At 36.1% G+C, this 18,675-nt stretch overlaps 1 pseudogene; it reads right to left on the bottom strand.

Moving 5' to 3' along the window:
- Positions 1-11,401: 11,401 nt before the first annotated feature.
- On the bottom strand, positions 11,402-12,020 carry LOC125350037 (annotated as a pseudogene).
- Between the last annotated feature and the right edge of the window lie 6,655 nt (positions 12,021-18,675).

Here is an 18,675-nt window from a genome sequence, read left to right as displayed (position 1 = left end):
GACACAACAAAGAGGTGTAGAGTATAGTCTATTGTAGAGCAGAAATACTGAATTCTTCCCTGCAAATTATAATATTATTGAGTTCTAGTTTACTGACTTTTTGTTGTTGCTAGAACAATGTGACACACAAGACAGGGCATCTGGCTGAAGGACCTAACACACCTGACCGAATGAGAACCTTTTGTGCCCAGGCACATATGATTCCCTAAACAAGGTTAAGAAAAATAAATAACCAGAAAGAAAAAGAAAAAAAATCAGGGAGTTTGGAAAACATACAAGAGAACTTAATTAAAAATTAACTGGGCATACTAAGTCAAATAAATAGTTTATGTCATTAAAAAATTCCTAAAAAAGTAAAGACTTGGAAAAAATCGTACTAAGTGAAGACAGCTAGACCCAAAAAAACATAAACTCTATGGTTTCACTCACTGGAAACAATTAGTACTTTTCTAGGATAGTCCTAGCAGAGGAGGACAATAGATCTTAAGTGAAATGAACTACAAGATTTGGAAATAAGTGCTTTATCTTTGATGTAATTATTTCCAATGTAACTTATGAAATTATGCCTTTTTCTTTGTCTTTCTTTCCCGTGGTTTCACCCCTGATGTCACTGTAACTGACTTGGTACACTGGTTATTGTATGTATGTTTATTAGAACTAGGGGAAGTGAACACCAAAACGGAGAGGCAAAGGGTAAAAGGTGAGCCAATGCAACAGCAATACTTACAAGACAATATGCTGTAAACCAACTGTACAAGTTGTGGGAGGGTGGGGAGGAGGGAACTGGGAGGGGGGAAGGTGAGAGTAAAAGGAAGGAGGAGGTAAAAAGTTTGATAAGAAATGTACTCACTGCCTTAGGTATGTAACTGTAACCCCTCTGGACATTATTTTGACAATAAAAAAATTTAAAAATCCTAAAAAGGACTTTTTACTTTAAAAAATATTTTTTAACTTTGATGAGAGAGTTTAAGTTTAGCTTTTTAAATTGGGGACAGTTTGAAAATACTGGTGAATAGTGTGTACTGTAATTGTTGAGTGATAACACAAAATACTTTGCTTCTAGAAAATAAATTCAAAATTCAACAGGCTCCGCCTTTTAACTGAATGAGACAAGGAAACCCTAGCAGATTTATTTTCATTAACATTGAGCACCCCCAGTGCTCATGATATTTCAGAGATGAGAAATTGAAAGAGAAGTAGAAATTATAATAATACATGAACATGACCTTTTTGTGACGGTAGGCCCATTAATTTCCTAGTTGTTCTAACACTGCTCTTTAGTATCATTCTGAGCTTTGAATAATTTTTTATTTGTTTAATTAAATCAAAAAAATAATGAAAGTCCTGTGGCTTCAACTCAGGACCTAGGTTCTCTCTCTGCGCTGTTTTGCTCAAAGACAGCATTCTACCACTTGGCCACTGATTCATTCTGGATTTTTGCTGGTTAATTAGAAATAAGAGTCTCATGGATTTTCCTTCCCAGGTTGACTTTGAACTGCGATGATCAGATCTTAGACTTTTGAAGTAACTAGGATCACGGGCATGAGGCACTGGCACCTGGCAAAAAATTATTTTTCATAAGTAGAATTCTCAGTACAAATTTGTTTTAGAAGAAGCAAGCTTAATCTTAATATTTTTCTGTCTTAAAGGAAAATATTTCAAGAAAACTATAAGCCTATTTATACAAATAGTTTCAGTGACTTGATTCCTGGTTTTATTAAGACTCTCTCTAAAGCTTCATTATAATAACCCTGCTATGATCAGGAGATTTAACCTGCTAGTGCTAACTTGGATAGTATTAAAAGGCATAACCCCAGAATGAACCTTAACATCCTTCCTTTAAAACAAATGTCTTACCATTTCCACCTCATTCTCATTCAGGCTAGTAACACCACAAACAGGAAGTAAATACTCATCACAGTATTTGCTGTCTCTGTCTCCCTGGGAGCAGTCACTTTTGTTTTGATATTCCCCTGTCATATATCTTCCTTCCACTCAGCTCTCAGCTCAAGTGCCACATGACAAGGACTTCTTAAGTCTAAAGTTGTGCCTTACACTGCCCTCTTTCTTTCTCATTACCCTTGGTGTTTTCTTTATTGCCTCATAGTCTCCTGATGGTCTATTTTCTGCCTCCCAGGATAATATACATTAATAAGAACAAGAATATGGTTATCAGATGAATCAGGCTATCTCAGAAGTAAATATTGCTGATCAATGAACAGTATGGATCACATGTCAAAGAGTTCTCTAGGAGACTGAACTGCCCACAAAATTCCAGAAGAGGAAGATAAAATTTAGAGATGAATTTAGCAATAAACTACCAATATTTATCTTGGTTATCTAACATACCCCCAAAGTGAATTAAAATTTGAGTGAGTGTTATAGATGTACATGGACTACAACATATTGTACACAAAATTACATGTATTGAATTGCCTTATATCATTATGACTTGAAAATGTTGTTCTAGTTTTCTAAGAAACAACCATATAAATTTTACTTTCATATTGGTTGTGAAGCTATAGTAAACAATTCTTTTATTTTAACTGCTTAAAATACCCTATATATATTATTTCTGAATTTTAAACAAGAAAAAGTTTTGCTTCTTTGAGAAACTCATTTATTTGCATCTCATGAGAGACATATAATTTAATCATGTTTCCTTTTTGCTCTTGGTCACCAGAAAAAGTAGCGTCCCCTTTCCTGATAAATTATAGCAACTGCATTAACTTTCTTGAGTAAAGTGTTTATCCTTTTATAACCCTGTTCAGATTTTTTAAAAAATTGTACTTTAGATTTCTTTCTAGAATATTTCAATTCCTATTGGAAAGGATGTAGCAACTACTGAATTTAAATTGCAATATTAAGTAATACATTTCATTCTCAGTCTCTAATACTCAATACTAAATTGGGTAACAGGCATCATTGAGATTGTGTGACAGAACTTGAGGAATATTTGAGATGCCAAAAAGACTGAGATTGGTCTTTAAAAGGCTGAGATTGGTCTAAAAAATACATGGAATCCCGAAATGGATGCCCAAAGGGATGAAAAATAAAATTTGTGATCAGAACAATAAACAATGATTGAATTCTAGTGAGCAACATGGTTTTGAAGGTCCCTTATGTCTAACAATGAGATGAAGAAACATAAAGAATAAACATCTGGGTATGATTGCTATTCCACTCAAATCTTATTTACTGGATACAGAACTCTGACTAATCCCATCATCTTCCCTCAGCATCAACCTCTTGCTCCCTGGAAGAAAAACATGATCTCCACCTCATCGTAGTTCCTTCCTAAACCTACTTGTGAAAGAAGGAAAACATATCCTCCTAAACTTCGTTTGTGAAAATGTTTCTCAGAGTTGCCGTAAAAGTTAATGTAAACATACACACACACAGAACCAGGAAAGTCTACATTACTGTTAGCTCCAATTAGACACACACACACATACACACACACACACACACATACACACACATCTCAGTGATGGCAACTGGGTTGCATAGTAAAAGTCAGGTATCTACTAGCAGTCCTGCTTTCAAACATTTTGAAACCTTTAAAAGGTTAAAACAGTTATAAATACAAAGAAAATTGCAAGGAAATTTCAGAGTCTCCGTATTCTCTGTAACTAATTCTCTCTGTTTCTAAATATTTTATCAGGATGACACCCATCTTCCACTACCATAGCAGAGACAATACCTCCACCAGCCTAAAAGCTCTTGTGCTTTATCATCCTAAGCCACCAATTTTCTAAAAATCAGTTACTGTTTTACTATCTGTAGACTTTTTGTCTTTCCCAGAATATCATATAATTAGAACCATAAAATATATGGCTTTTGAAATTTTGTTTGTTTCAATTAGCAACATACATTTAAGATGAACATTTTGTATTTCATACAATGGAAAATAACCAAGTGATTAAAAATGGGTGGTTCCATATTCTTAACTCTGAATAATATTCCATTGAATGGATATATATATATATATATATGTTTATCCATTCATCTACTGAGGGACATCTTATAAATGAAATTGCTAGAAGATTTTGTATGCATTTTTTGTTATGGGAATATGTTTCCAAATGTGTTAAATTCATAGTTGCTCAGTTAGCTGTGTAATAAACTGTCAGCTGACTGCACTATGGAGGATTCCCTTCCACAATGAAGGAGAAATGAATGAGGTTCCTGTGGCTCTGCATCCTTCTCCTCTTTTGGATTCTTGGCATAGTTGTTCTCCTGAAGTTCTCTGAAGATCAATGCTGTGGGGTACCTATTCGTATGCTTACTTGCTATGTCAGTGTTCCTTATGATGACACTTCCATTCAGATCTTTTTCACATTTTGAATTGTTCTTTTAGTAGAGTATTAAGGGCTTTTGTTGCTTGTTTTTGTGTACATCAGGCATAATTGCAGATTGCTTTAGTGCCACCATTCAGGAGGCTTAGGCTGGAGGAAGATCACTGAACCTCAAAATTCAAGGTCAATTTAAGCAACACAGAAAGAAGCCCTCACTCAAAAATAAGTAACAATTTATATATTTTCTCATACATGAGCATCAGAAATATATTCAGTAATTCTCCCTGCATGTGTCTTTTCTATTTCCTTATACTTTTACTGACAAGTTTGTTTTGTAGGGAGAGCCAGGTGGGAGGAGGGGTATATGCCCATCCTGGGGCTTGAACTTAGGGCCTGCATGCTGTCCCTGAGCTTCTTTTTGTTCAAGCCTAGTTCGCTAACACTCGTGCTACAGCTCCACTTTTGGCTTTTTGGTGGTTAATTGGAGATATGAGTATCGTGGGCTTTCCTGCCTGAGCTGGCTTTGAGCCATGGTCCGCAGGTCTCAGCTTGCTGAGTAATTAGGATTACAGGTTTGATCCATCAGCACTCAGAATAGCCACCTCAGCACCAGGCAGAGCCACCAGGGCCAGACTTGAGAAGCTTTTCGTTAATGTCCAAGACACTAAGTTCTCTTTCATGGATCATACTCTTGGTATGTTATCTAAAAATTCACTAATAAATTCAAGATGACCTAAATGTTTCTCTTATTTTGTTGTTGACACTTTATAGTTGTGTATTTTAACTTTATGGTCACGATTTATTTTGAATTATTTTTGTGAAAAGTATAAGGTTTATGTTTTAGGCATATGGGCCTCCAATTGTTCAAGAGCCATTTGTTGAAAAAAAAAAAAGCGTCCTTTCTTCATAGAATTGCCATATTGCTTTGTCAAAGATCAATTGTCTCTATCTGTGCAGATCTATTTCTTTTTTTTTTTTCTTTTTTTTTTTTTTTTTTTGGCCAGTCCTGGGTCTTGGACTCAGGGCCTGAGCACTGTCCCTGGCTTCTTCCCGCTCAAGGCTAGCACTCTGCCACTTGAGCCACAGCGCCGCTTCTGGCCGTTTTCTGTATATGTGGGTGCTGGGGAACCGAACCTAGGGCCTCGTGTATCCGAGGCAGGCACTCTTGCCACTAGGCTATATCCCCAGCCCCAATGTGCAGATCTATTTCTGCAACCTTTATTCTGCTCTACTGGTGTGGGTGTTCATGTTTTCATCAAAACTATAATTTCTTAAATATTAGAACTCTGTAGTAATTCTAGTACAAGTCCACTAATTTTGTTCTTTTTCAGAGTTATATTGTCTGTTTTCACTTTTTCTTTCTATATAAACTGTAGAATTGATTTGTCAATATCTGCAAAGTATTTGCTGAAATGTTAATTTGTGTTGTATTGTTTATGTGAACCAAGTTATTAGATTGCTATAAGTTCTTAAGAAGAAATGCTATCTAAATAATATTGAAGCTTCCAAGTAATGAATACACACTATAATTTTACTTACTTATATATTCTTTGTTTTTCTTTCCTCCTTTCTTCCCGTCTTCCTTCTCTTCCTCCATTCCTTCTTTCCATCTCTCCCTCCTTCCTCAGAAAATAAATTAGTGTGTGTGTGTGTGTGTGTGTGTGTTTTACTGACAATTGATCCCAGACCTTTGTTCATACAAGTAAGACCTCTATAACTGCTCTACTATTTTAGTTATGCCCAAACCCCAGGTGTTTATATTTTGTTGTTGCAACAGACTCTCCCCAACGTTTCCTATATTAGTTTCAACCTTGAAATCTTGGTGCCTGGATCTCCAGAGTAGCTGGGATGCATCACCACATGGCTCTTTACTTTTCTTCTATTGCTGTTTTCACATACTGACCCTTTCATATTTTGTTAAGTTTATATTTACATACTTCAGCCTTTGTAATGTCAAAAGCATATATAGTGGGCTGGGGATATAGCCTAGCGGTAAGAGTGCCTGCCTCGGATACACGAGGCCCTAGGTTCGATTCCCCAGCACCACATATACAGAAACCGGCCAGAAGCGGCGCTGTGGCTCAAGTGGCAAAGTGCTAGCCTTGAGCGGGAAGAAGCCCGCTCTTAGTTACTTATTATGTGTAATTTGTTTTTTTTTTTTTTTTTTTTTTTGCCAGTCCTGGGCCTTGGACTCAGGGCCTGAGCACTGTCCCTGTCTTCTTTTTGCTCAAGGCTAGCACTCTGCCACTTGAGCCACAGCGCCACTTCTGGCCATTTTCTGTATATGTGGTGCTGGGGAATCGAACCCAGGGCTTCATGTATACAAGGCAAGCGCTCTTGCCACTAGGCCATATCCCCAGCCCCCAAAATTTGTAATAATATAATTTGTAATTTATATTTTATATGATAATATATAATATTATATAAATTGTACCATAGTATAATATATAATATATTCAATTTATATAAAATCATATATACTATTTAAAGTATAGTTATATACACAAATTATAATTATGCATTATAAATTTATAATATATGAGATAATATAATTTACAATATAATTACAAATTATATAAAATATATAAATTATAGAATGTAAACTATATATTATAAACATTTATAATTATGTATTATATGATAAATTATAAATTACATTCATATCATTTATATATATAATTTCAATGATATATAAGAAGAAAATAAACTTTTGTATATTAGTTTTATATATCAAGCTTTTTTTTTCTTTTTTTATTCAAATTTTTATTATCAAACTGATGTACAGAGAGGTTACAGTTTCATACGTTAGGCATTGGATACATTTCTTGTACTGTTTGTTACCTTGTCCCTCATGCCCCCCTCCCTCCCCCCTTTCCCTCCACCCCCAGGTGTTCAGTTCACTTACACCAAACAGTTTTGCAAGTATTGCTTTTGTAGTTGTTTCTCTTTTATTACCCTGTGTCTCTCAAATTTGGTATTCCCTTTGAATTTCCTGCTTCCAATACCAGTAAACACGGTTTCCAATATACTCAGATAAGATTACAGAGATAGTGTAGGTACAACCACAGGAAGGTGATACAAGAACATCATCAATAATAGAAACTACACATACACATAGGACGTTGAAAGTAGTTACAACTGTGATATAACAATTGTTTCCATAACATGGAGTTCATTTCACTTAGCATCATCTTATGTGTTCATAAGGGTATAGCTATTGGGCCTTGTGATGCTCTGCTATGACTTGCCTACACCTGGAACCAACCCAGATGCCCCTCAGTAGACGAATGGATCAGGAAAATGTGGTACATATGACACAATGGAATTTTATGCCTCTATCAGAAAGAATGACATTGTTCCATTTGTAAGGAAATGGAAGGACTTGGAAAAAGTTATACTAAGTGAAGTGAGCCAGACCCAAAGAAACATGGACTCTATGGCCTCCCTTATTGGGAATAATTAGTATATCAAGCTTTTTATAACCATTTATTAGCAACAAAGGTGTAAAGGTTGTTGATTCTTTGAGTTTTTGTAGTATTACGATTTCGTAATCTGTGGGTATAGGGTTTTCTTCCTAATATTCATCTCATTTTTTTCTTTTCTTGTGTTATTATCCTAGCCAGAATTTCTAATACAATCTTTTACTTTCCTTTAAAATTATTTTTAATTTGCATATATTAGTTGTACAAAAGCATTTCCTTATGATATTTATATACATTCATACAATGCACCTACATCAAAATAAACTCCTCTTTCACTCCTCCTTATTCCTTCTCCCTTATCTTAAAATAATTTCAGTAGATTTCATCGTTGCATTTTTATACATGTGAGTAGCATACCTTAACCATGTACACCCCCATTATGTGCTCTCCCTTTATCTACCCATTTCCCATTAGTATCTTCCAAACAATACCTGTTTTCCATTCCTATTATTCTCTCTCTGTCTCTCTGTCTCTGTCTCTTTGTCTCTCTCTGTCTCTGTCTCTGTCTCTCTCTCTGTGTTTCTCTCTCTCTCTCTCTCTCTCTCTCTCTCTCTTTCTCTCTTGTTCTGGTCCTAGGGCTTGATCTCAAGGCCTGAGCACTGTTCTTGAGCTTTTGTGCTCAAGGCTAATGCTGTATCTCTTGAGTCTTAGCTCCACTTCTGGCGTGTGTGTGTGTGTGTGTGTGTGTGTGTCTAATTGAAGCTAACAGTAATGTAGACTTTCCTGCTTGGGCTGGATTTGAACTGTGACCCTCAGATCTCAGCTTCCTGAGTACTGTTGTTGTTATTATTATTATTATTATTATTATTATTATTATTATTATTAAGGCTTGCATTCTACCCATGACAGAAAACAATTGATATTTGTCTTAGTCTGACTTGTTTCACTTAACATGATGGTTTCTTATTGCATCTGTTTTCCTACAAATGACACTTCATTCTCCTTTAAGATTGAGTAGTTCTCCATACTGTACATACACTATATTTTCTTCATTGGTTGATGGACACCTAGACTGATTCCACACTTTGGCTATTGTGAGTGGTGTCATTATAAGCATGAGTGTGCAAGTGTCACAGCTGTATATTGCCTTGTATTTCTTCAGATACATACCTAAGAGTAATATAGTATGATCATCTTAATATGATCATCTGATAGCTCTAGCCTTAAGTTGTTTTCTGTTGTTTTATTTATAGAGAAATTCCATATTGATTTCAATAAAAGTTGTACTAATTTACATTTCCTCCACTATTACATAAAGGGTCTCTTTCCTTTCACACTTTGTTGTTGTTTGTTTACTAAATGATAGCCATTACAATTGGAGTGCGATAGAATCTCAATGTGATATCTATTTCTTTTATAACTAAGGATGTTGAACATTTCTTTACTACCAATTGTATTTCTTTTGAAAACAATTCATTTGTCCATTTGATGATTGTAGTTTTTACTAAGGTGTCTAATTTTTGGAGGTCAGTGCATATTCTGGGTAGGTTATTAATTCCTTTATGTAACAAATAACTGGCAATGATTTTTCTATAGTTCTATTATTTTCTTGCTTGGTTGCTTTCCTTTTTTTTTTGGTGCCAGTCCTGGAGTTTGAAATTAGAGCCTGGGCATTACACCTGAGCTGTTTGCTTAAGGCTGGTGTTCTATCACTTCAGCCACAGCTCTAATTCTGGCTTATTTGGTGGGTAATTGGGAATAAAAGTCTCACAGACTTTCCTGCCAAGGCTAGCTTTAAACCACAATCCTCAGATCTCAGCTTCCTGAGTATCTAGGATTACAGGGTGAGCCACTGATGCCCAACATACTGCTTTATTTTGATTCTGGTACTTGTTTCCTTTGATGAGAAGCATTTTCATTTGATGCATTCCTATTTTTCAGTTCTTTATTTGTCCTTTAACAAAGCAATTTTGAATACAATGTATCTCAATAAATGTCAACCCTTTCAGCATTCTCACCCATCTCTACCTTTGTCAACCCTTCCCCTCAATCTTATAATACTAAAAAAAAGGAAATATGGAGAGAACACAGTCAAGAATCCAGTTGTGTATTCTACAGAATTAATCATAAAGATTAATTAATCAGAGATTAATTAATTAAATTAATCATAAAGCTTAATTATAAAGATGATGTACAGAGGGGTCACCATTTCATAAGTCAAATAATGAGACATTTTGTTTTTTGACTATGTCATTTCATTCATTCTCTTTCAGTTCTTCCTTCCTGTTGCTGCCCACAAATTGTACAGATTGATTTCAACTGTTTCTAGTGAATACCATGATTGCATTTGTTCACATTTGGTTCCTCCATTTGTTTTGTTAAATTTGTCATGAGCTTGAACTCAGGGCCTGGTTCCTGAGTTCTTTTGCTCAAGGCTAGCACTCTGCTAATTTGAGTCACAGCTCCACTTCCAATTTTTGAGTGGTTAATAGAAGATAAGCATCTGCCTGGGCTGACTTTAAACTGTGATACTTAGATCTCAGCCTTCTGAATAGTGTGAGCCAGTGGCACTTGCTTTTCCTCCATTTCTGTGCCTCCCCTTACCTCCAAAGACAGACAATAAACAAATAAGACAAAAAAGAAAACGACAATAAGACAAATAAGACAAAAAGAGAAAATAACAACAAGTACAACAAAAACTATTGCTTCTATTTCCTGCAGTTTATTTCATTTCTTTATTCTAGTTTTTTTAAACTTACTTATGCTGTATCTTCAATGGTTTCCCTGTGTTTTCTTTCAGAGGTTTGCTCTTACATTAATTAAGATAATTGATACTTTTGGAGTTAATTTTTATAAGGACTGAGACATCGTAGTTGAGATATTCTATGTGTAGATAGTTTCTAAGGAAGCATTTCATGAAAAGATTCTTCTCCAAATTAGTTTATTTGGAACCTTTTCCAAGAATCAGATGGCTGTAGCCGTATTGGTTTACTTCTGGATCTTCTACTCTATTCCATTTATTTTCGCATTTGTTTTTGTGCCAATACCATGCTGTTTTTGTTACTATATCTCCATAGTACAATTTATTTTTTTGAACATACAGATTTAAACTTTATTTGTTACTGCCACTCAAAGCTTGATTGTAGAAAGCATTAAGATTTTTTGTAAAGTTCTTTATTATAAAGGAATTAAACAGGGCAAACATCCATTCTTTCATAGGTTTACACCTTATAAATTAAAATCAACCGGAAAATGTTCACTATGGCATCTACAAAATATAACAAATGACATATGACCCAATAAACTTATATTTCACTATTTCCAGAATCTATGAAAAGATCTAAGCATCTCTATAAGTCAAGTTATTACTTTTTAGCCAATATTTTCTAAAGAATACCACTTTCAAATAATTCATATTATTTGAAATAATTTGAATTATTTGAATTTATTATTTGAAATAATTCATATCATTGGTGGTTTCTTCTGAACTATGTGCAGAAAACTCATTACATTACTCCCTAAGGTCGTAGGTACCCCCAAATGGAACAATGCACATTCACCAAAGTACAATGTTGTCTTTTTCCATCCAAAAGTTATGCAATGAATTAAGACCTATCAACCAGAGCTGACTTAGTTTCAGGAAAACAACTTTAGAGAATGGTAACTTTCCTAGTCTCACCTTCAGTCATTAGCAGGTGTTTTGTAGGCTACCATGCTATTCACTTTGTGGATGGTGATAGTAAAGGAACAGAGAGACAGACTTCCTCAGAATTTTTAATGAACTGAGGACCTGACTCTTCCCACTTTTCAGGTACAACCAAATCTTGTCTGTATAAGTCAGCAAATCAAATGAGCAAACAACTTCTAAGAGGGGCAGGAATGTCACTGTCGCTGTGATCTGTCTGATCACTGAACGGATTTCATCTTGGATAGCTTTCTGAGATTTTTCTCTGGGAGCACTGTCATCTTTTGCTGTCTTGTCACACTCAATATCAAACTGCCATCTTTCAAGTACCTCACCCCTTTCAATATTTGAGATGACTACCACCAGTCTCTGGACAGAACATTTGTACAACCAGTCTTTCAGTTGATCCACCACACTGGTAAGATACTTAATGAGCTCAGGATCAGTAGTTACAAGCAAGGTGAGTCCATATTTCTGCATTCGAGTAAATGTTTCACATGGATATATGCCACGCTGATACAAAATGCTGTTGATAACAAATGAGAAGAACTCAGCCACGATCTCCGCACTCCCGCGCAGGGTGATGCCTTTCTCCCAGGAGAGCTGCAGGGCCATGGTGAGGCCCCCACCGACAGAGTCCCGCATGCCGGCACTCCACAGGCCGCGACCGCAGCTGGCCTCCGTAGTATAATTTAAAATCAGATATTGTAATACCTCCAGCATTGTTCTTTTTCCTCGGGATTGCTTTGACTATTTGGGGTCATTTTTCTTTCCTTACTAGTTTTAGAACTGATTTTTATATATCTGGGAAGAATGGAATTAACATTTTGATGGAACTTGTATTGAATCTGTAAGGCTGCGTTGGTAGTATAGCCATTTTCACACGATTGATTCTGCTGATCCTTGAGCATGGATGTCTAATGCCTTCTTCAACTTCTTTCCTCACTGTAATTCTTTAACCTCTTGACAACTTTTAAAAACTATCAATCAAAAATATGCAATTATATCAGGCTTCCATTTTCAAGATAAGTGCTTTTCTCCAAGGATGGGCTAACTGATTTGTGTTTATTATTTCTAGAGAGAAAAGAAACATCACCATTTCCCTTAAGATTTCCAGTGCCAATTCCTTTAAGTACCCTTCAAATCAACATATTTGCAATGCCTTCTGGAGGAAGGAGAAATTGTTTAGAATTTGAGGACTTTTTAAGTCTTTTTATACAGTTACTTCACCCATACTTAATTTTATAGTCATTTATTTTTTTTAAGTAATACCCTTTATTTAATCTTCCATAAACATCAAGTTTCTATAAATGAAAATTTATCTTCTGAATCAATATTTGGAAAGTCACAGTAACCAAGAAACTGAAGCAATCACAACCAATGGTCTTATATCCAGAGAAGGACAAAGAGAAAGCTGACGCTGATTACAGTAATGCTGATGGAAGAGTAGAAGTGCTCAGAAAGGAATCTAATGGCCTCAGACTCACTTGCTGTCCTACAGGATTCCTCAGCATGCACAAATCAGAGCTATTGTTTTGCCAGGCTGGCAAACAGAGGAAGAAAATTAAGATGTAATTTATTATGGTAAGTGATACCCATAATTTTGATCCATGGTAAAAATGAGACAACACTGAACTACTATGAGATACACTGATGTCAACAACTAAACATACATTCTAGCCAGTGGTGTAAAAATGTAGTGTCCTTTTAAAAAAGGAAGTGTGACTGTCTATCCAATATGAATCCATATGACTTTAATAGAAAAGAGAGAATGGTGATTTCCCACAATCAAGGACTCTTGGTTTTCAAACCAAGCCATAAACCAGCAGTTTACAAGAATTATGCTGAGCTCTTTGTAGAGATCCCATTAATTTAAACAAGCTATCAAGTTCTATAGGGCAAGAAATGTGTCCCATACCTCCCCATATTTGTCACTGCAATAGCCCTGTAATGTGGCTAGAATGACCTAACTACCTCTCTCTGAATTTTCCTTCTTGAATGTTTGGATTGGGAGGCCACTTGAGAGAACTTTGAAAGCTTTGCAAGGCAAAAAGATGGAAAGCATGGTTTTGTAGCTTACACAAGCTTCTGATCTGCTGTGGTGACATGTGACAGTGGCTGCCTCTGCCACCCTTCTAGCTTCCCTTGGATCTTCCTCCACCTTTCTCCAATGGCTGGGCCAAGTGTCAGCATTTAACTCTTTGGCAAAGGGCCTTTGATTTATTTATTCGAAAGGGTTATCTTTGTGATAAAGGTCAGAGTTAACAAGAGCTGAATTATTTTGGTCCATCCAGTCAGTTCAGCTCTAGCCTGATGGTGACCTCCCCTCCCTGTTTGCCTGTCCTAGACTTCAAACTCTGTGATCAAATGCAGACATAGAGAAGTCAAAGAAAAGTTGGTTCAACTTTTCTGCCTAACTCTGTACCTCCCAAAGGCATGAGTCTATAATCAAGTTTCACATAAAATGACCTACTACTTGTTTATAACCAATGTGGTCTTCCCATATACGATACATCATCAAGATTATTTATAATGACCAATGCAGTAGAGATACTGTGTAAATAACTGTTATACTGTGGTGTTTGGGGAAAAAGCAGAAGATGTATGCAAGTACTGTTGGCTTAATCTCATAGGATGTGAGATATTGCAAGGGAAAAATGGTCCTACTGAGATTTCTGAAGTAGCTTGGGAGGCAGGCTCTGTCCACACATCATTTCATTCATGTGGTTGTGTAGTGCATGGCATATTATTCAAATGTTGTTCTAAGAAAATTTTTGAAATATGTTTGTTCAAATATTTGCCATCTGAGCTTATGGGATGCTAATGACATGGAACCTACAGAAAGAAAGGGCCAACTGTGCTTCCATAAGTCCATGCGTGTATATGCATATCTATGTCTGAATGTCTGTCAGTCATCTTCCACTGGTCTGCTTGCCTGGGTGACCCCTGACTGATAGCCAACGTGCTTGCAGAAGCGCGTTTCTGAGTAGCAGAGAAGGTAGCCCAAGGGATGCTACTGTTAACTCGCTTTCAGTGTCAGTGAAAAACTGGAAGAAGCACAAAGATAAACCAGAAGCAAACCTGTTAAGACAGGCTCAATTTTTCTATCATTTCTTAAATCCATAGGCCCAATCTCATAAAGGGGACAAAAATCCTTTTATGACAGAAAATTCCAGAAAAATGGGGGAAATATCATCATGTAAGACTATACTTCTTTTCCACAAAACTGAGCATTGATCTTAACTATTATTAACTTGGCTCTGTGTGTGGTAGTAAGTAGTATTATTAATAAAATATCCAGAGTCTAGGAGGACTCTGCTTGAAATCTGCTCTTGTTTCAAGGGTTACATTTCCCTATCTTTGTGAAATGAATGTACAATCACCAAATTTTAGGTCTAAGCATAACTTTAAGGGATATATATATATATATATTTATATGTACATATATATATATATATGTCTCCTCCTCATTCATAGAGGATAAGAGGGAGGCTTAGTGATACTGTGACTGGCTGAGGACCACGTATTAATCAATAGGAAAAGACAATCCAATTATTTTATATGCCTTACTCATATATGTCTCTGCTTAACTGAACTCTATGACCCCCTGAAGAACATCTATTGGGTTGAGACATATCTTGTCAAACATGTCTTAAAATTGTTAAGTCATAAGCTTACAGTTTCAAATTTCTAGCTATGAAATTGTAAAGATTCATAATAGAAGACATTAGCCTTAGACCTATTCACCTGCCTGGTTTACAAGGACTGGAGAAACTTGGAAATAGTACTTAGTAACTTTGTACTAGGCTGCTTTTGCCCATGGCTGTGTCCTAGAAGCCATTGTCAAGTAGAATTTTACAAAGAACAGAGGTGGTGGATAGTAATTGAAACCACCAGCAATAATATCTGATACACAGTCTTCTGTCAGTATTCTTACAGAAAGGATTTAAATTAATAATCATTCTAAATTGAAGTGGTTTTATTTTTAAATTTTGAATCAAACAGTTAAAGTTCATTAAATTTATTCAGTCCCAGAGAAGTGGGAAAATTAACAATTCTAATTCCCTATTAGAAAAACACCAGTATATCTAGGTGGCATAGCAGTAAGATAAATATGAAACTACTGACAAGCAATAATAAACTTATCTGTCAGTCATCCTTCTTTATTCCTAGTGGTGTTTTTCACCTGAGTCCATCCCATTTTCAATGCTCACTCAAGCTCTAAGGTCATTGACCTTCGAAAACAAAGACAACTGTGTCTTAGAAATATGATTAGCAGTGGTACAATACTAAGAAGTTACTTTTAGAATCTAGAGACCTCATCACGGCACACAGGTCTCTGCTTTGGAAAGAAAACATCAGCAGGGTCCTTGGGTAAAACCATAATATATTTAGAAGCTAATTTTCTGAAGCTAAATAGAACCCAGTTGCTTTAGGCTAGTGTTTCACAAAACATCAACTCTAAAACCTTTATTGAGTACTTTACTCAAAGTAGAAATTGTGACCCATTTATTTAAAGCCAGTTTATGGTAGGAGAATCATTTGAATTTTCCAAAGGAACTCAGTTGTGGACAGATTGAGAAACTTTGGCTAAGCAAGTATTTAAGGTTAGAGCAAGACACCTGACGAAAGCCAGGCTCAGTGCATTCAGCCTCCAACTGATTAAAATGTCTATCTTACATGAACTTTTAGGATGAAGCAGCTAGATCTCAGGGATTTGTTAAGGTCCAAAGCTAAGTCCCAGCCTTGTCTAACCAACTGCCCCCACCCTTGACCTCCATCAGAACATCCCCTACCACTCCTATCTTCTTACCTGGCTTTGCTTCTGCTCAACTAATTCTTTCACCCATGCATCTTATAAAATTTTCTCTGGGCTGCCACTGCCAACCCCTAAACCAAACGTTTTCTTCTGAATTGTGCTGCCTAATTTCACAAATCACTGGAAGCTGTCAACTGTGCCAGCAATAGAATAGACTTGACAGATGGCTCCTTATCCAGGTCTCTAAGAGTCAGGGCCACTGGACACTCCCCATCACATTTATGCAACAGAACTTTTCAATGTTATTTGGCTGCATTTCTTTATGGTTTGAAGTTTCTTTGATTTACTAATACATCTGTTATACCTCCTGTTGGTTTTAAGCGAGAAGCTGAAGCCTGTTCTGTGGCACAGAATCGAGTGCTATTCTGAGAGAGTATGTTGGAAACTGAGGGGGGTTTCCTGTGTCATTTGAAGCTGAGAAAGGAGGATCCTGTCTTAGGCTTTAGTACCGAAGTAGATCTTCTTCCACCTCCAAAGTTCATTAAAATAAAGTTGGAAAAGTGATTTTTCCGGCCCCTTGCAGATATAGAAATATTTAACTTTCAAAGGTTCTGACTGAAGTGTATATTTAAAGCAAAATACCTTTCATTTTATGCATTCAAATGCATGTATTCTCTGAAGATGAAAAAGAAGGTTGGCAGATTCAACTAAAGAGAAACCTAGAAGTTCTGAGATTTAGAAAATGAAAAGGCAAGGGTTGGAAGCTAACCATGTAAAGTACTGGGAAGTGTACAGACAGAATGTCAAGAGAGTAATGCACATCACAAAACACCAGAGGCTACAGTAACAATGGCAGAAATCCCATATTATTAGGGTGGTTAAAATCCAGAAGAACACAAGGTTCAGGCACATGTGTGACTAGGAGTGTTGGCTCCCTGTATTAGGAAATTGTCACCAGTCTATACAGAATGGAGAAGCAGCAAAGCCACATGAGTCCTCCAAGAACAAGATTAGCAGAATTTTCTGTTGGAAATAATATTAATCAGATTCTGAGCTGAGGCTATATCCGAAGGGAGAAATGAGCCAATATGAAGACCAAAGTCACAGCTCTTGTTGCTTTTGTGATACATCTTTTAGCTATTTCTAACATAGCTGAAGAGCCTGGAATTCTCTTATATCACCAGAAATTCTATCATATCACCATCAAAGGGCAACCAGAGGTCATAGAAAACTACACCCTTCTACATTCTTCCTGTGCAGCTTGGCTTGTTTCACCATGTTCCATATATGTTCAAATATCTTTTTACTATTATTCAGACATTCTAACATCACAGCCTTAAGTTCCTGTAGGTAAAAATAAAGCATTGCTCTTTCATTACAAGCATTTTACTTAATAAGCCAGATATACTTCTTCAATCCAAAGAAAATCCAAAGAAAAGCAAATCAAAACTCTAGGGAGAGAATTGGCTAAATTACTTGGTTAAGTATTTTCACCATGTGCATTCTGGTCTGCTAACATAGACATGATGTATAAGAAATAGTTTATTGTATTCAAATAGTTCCTAAATTAAAATTGCAAATCCTTTCTATAATAACCTAGGGTGAGTCTGTGTGTAAACAGTGAACTCTCATTAAATGAAGCTATGTGGCATATACCCTAACTGACTTGCAGATGACACTTGAGGTAAAATGAATCTGTCCCTTTTCTACTTGGCACATGGTTGTTAATATAGCAACAAAAACAGACAGTATTTCATCCAGTTCCATTACCTTACCCTGCGTCTACTTTCCCCATACAGTGGAAGAGTTTGGAAATACCCTGTTATAGTGTAGTAGGTTAAAGTTTCTGACACTAAAAATATGAAAATAAGTGTGAAAATTAATTCCAGTAGCACCTTAACTATTAGAATAACACATCAGATTGAAAATCTATATCATAAACTTAAAACTGTTGACTGCCTAAACCTTAATTTTAATGGCATTTTTTCTATCAAAAAATGGAACTAAACATCAGAAATATTTTTTCTGTATTAATTAGTGTAGAATTCTTTCCCTACAATTCTGGTGAACGTATTGTCAAGAATAAGATACTTGTTTCCTATACACCACTCAGAACTACAAAACAGCTTTAGGACACATTGAGCGAGATCAATGTGACTGAGCCAGCAGACTACTGGAGTATATTTAATAAATCACCAACTTCTCCACTGTAACCTGTCACATGTAGCTTCCCTTTGATGCTAAAGCATAGCCTATCCAGGGAGTTAGGGTTCATTCATTCAAGTGTTCCTCTGATGCCTACCATGAGGATGGCTTGTGGTATTACAGGTAATGACAGCCAACTCCCCTGTGTTCATGGATTTCACTTGAGTTAAGCAAAATAGGCAAAGATGTGCATCCACAATCCCATAATTACAGTAGCATCAGAAATAGATTAGTGGATGTGTGAAGAATGTAAATGACACCAGATAGAAGCATTCAACACCCCTTTGAGTATCTATAAACATGAGG

The sequence above is a fragment of the Perognathus longimembris genome, chromosome 4 (genome assembly GCF_023159225.1).
Source record: "Perognathus longimembris pacificus isolate PPM17 chromosome 4, ASM2315922v1, whole genome shotgun sequence".
Lineage (NCBI taxonomy): Eukaryota > Metazoa > Chordata > Mammalia > Rodentia > Heteromyidae > Perognathus > Perognathus longimembris.
Note: the sequence above shows the minus strand (reverse complement) of the source record. Positions and strands in the feature narration are given on the sequence as shown.